Here is a 2549-nt window from a genome sequence, read left to right as displayed (position 1 = left end):
GTCTCCCCCTTCCAACCTACCCCCATTCCCTCCTACAAGAAGGTAAGGCATCCATGGGGAGGTATATTTAGTAGAGGCAAGTCCAAGCCCTTCCCTCTGCATCAAGGCTGTACCCTAACTGCCATCATAGAGCCTTTCTCCAGTAACTGATGGAAGCAGATGCAGAGTTACATAGCCAAACACCAGGCCAAGCTCCAGGAGTCCAGTCAAAGAGAGAGAAGAGGGATTCTATGAGCAAGGGGCATCAAGATCATAATGGGGAACCTACAGAGACAACCAAACCAAACTAGTGGTAATTTATGAAATTTAGAGTTCCCACTAGTGGGAACAGCTGTGGAGCCTGCATGGGACTGGACTAGGCCCTCTGTATAGCAAGACAGTTGTATAGCATGATCTGATTAAAGGGCCCCCTGGTGGCAGTAGGATCAGAATCCATCCCTGGTACATGAGCAGGCCTTTTGGAGCTCACTTCTAAGATGGGACACCTCACACAGACTTTAAATTTCTTAAATGTTAGTGAAAAAGGAACAAGAACTACAGAGAGATGTTGGATAATAGAAAAAGCTGATAGATTAAATCAACCTCTATATTTTAAAGATGTATTAAACTCAGAATGGAACCCAAGATATACGTTAGGTTGAGGGAGAGGTTTTGCTTTTGTTTCCACAGGAGAAGAAAAACTATAGATACCATCAAGATAGTTAAAGATTAGATTTCAACAGAAGAACTGCCTGATGAGGAGAGGAGATAGTTTAAAAGTCAAAATTGATCTAATGGTATAGTATATTTCCAACAGGATAAAATTCCATAAGTCTTCTTAAATATTTGTTTTTGTTGTCTTTTACAACTATAAAAGGCAAATGGTCTTTTGTAGTCCAAATTTAATTAAAATTTAAAACTGGCTTTAGGGTTGGAGCATGGATCTCTCCTTCTCTAAACCCAAGCATGTTTGTTTAAGCAAAATCTAAAATCTCTATCTCATGTCAGAAGAGTCACCTGGTGTAGGACAGAAGAAAATCAAAATTAAGTGACTTTTCTATTGCCATTAATCTCATAATAATTTGGTTGTATTTTAACTATTTAAAACTTTTCATAGACATAAATATTAGCTCTAAATTTATAAGACTGTTCTGCATATGAGATTTAAAATATTTACGTTTTCAGCAGTGAACAATAACCATTCATAACAGTAACCTTTGATGTCTCTAATAGAAGATGTGGCCTCACAATGGTGATTCTAGAGGTATTGTGGTAATGCCATTAAAGGGACAAGTACCACCTATAGATTAGTATCAGACTGCAAACTTCTCAGGACTCCAAATTTGCTTGCTGAGGGGGTCCAGCCTCATAGGCTATTTTAGGCAGGATTTCAGATAAGCTTTGCACTTTCCCATTACACAGAGATTGGACAACAAATGTTACAAATAGTTTTCTCAAGACAACCAATATCTCAATTTTCTCAGGGTATCATCCTCCAGACAACAGGAAATAATTTTTTTTTTCGAGACAGGGTTTCTCTGTGTAGCTTTGCGCCTTTCCTGGAACTTGCTTTGGAGACCAGGCTGGCCTCGAACTCACAAAGATCTGCCTGCCTCTGCCTCCTGAGTGCTGGGATTAAAGGCGTGCACCACCACCGCCTGGCACAGGAAATAATTTTAAGAACATGATACCCACATTCCCAATAGATAGGGAGAATGGAATTTGGTTATTTGGTGGGTTATGGATATTTGTCATCATTTATGGCAAATATCATTTATCAATTATGTCATTAAATTTATGTTTATTAATTCTTGCTGCTATTGACAAGGGAAGAAATTCTACTAATGAGTTTACATTCAGGGATCTCTTTCAAAAAAAGAAATGGGGGATATAGGGATGATAAGATAAAAAGGGTAGATTACTGAATCTACTTTAAATAATGGGGTACATTATTGAATCTACTTTAAATAATGGGGTACATTATTGAATCTATAATAAACTAAAGAATAACTATTAATCTCAAATGTTTTGTATTTGTAGGGACTTTTGTATATTGATACAAATTAAAGGTAATTTTTGTTACAACACACTATATGTTTCTACTCTTGCTTAAAGGACTTTTGTTAGTTGATACAAACTTAAGGTAGTTTTTCTTATTTCTACTGTTCTTTAAAGGACATTTGTACATTGATACAAATTTAAGGTAATTTTTGTTACAACATATTGTATACATGTTTCTATTCTTGTTTAAGGTATTGTACCCATGCAGTTCATTTAAAAATTTAAGGTAAAATTCTAGTTTTTGAAAGCTATTATTATGAACTATTTAGGATAATCAAGAAATATAGGCAAGTAGTTAGTGATCTATAACAATCAAATTTGTAGATATGTTAGGTATATTTAAAAGATCACATAGAAACATATTTTAGATAGATAAATTGTTTTCAAACACTTGAAAAATTACAGAATATGGCATTTAAAATGTTTAGTAATGAGACACATCTCCTGGAAGCACCTATTTACTTCATAAAAGGATGATGAGCATTGTAACTCATGAAACTCAGAGTTTG

Source organism: Peromyscus californicus, unplaced genomic scaffold (genome assembly GCF_007827085.1).
Source record: "Peromyscus californicus insignis strain IS unplaced genomic scaffold, ASM782708v3 Scaffold_8__1_contigs__length_139910024, whole genome shotgun sequence".
NCBI classification, from domain to species: domain Eukaryota; kingdom Metazoa; phylum Chordata; class Mammalia; order Rodentia; family Cricetidae; genus Peromyscus; species Peromyscus californicus.
The sequence above is the reverse complement of the archived record's forward strand: the minus strand, read 5'-3'. Positions refer to the sequence as shown.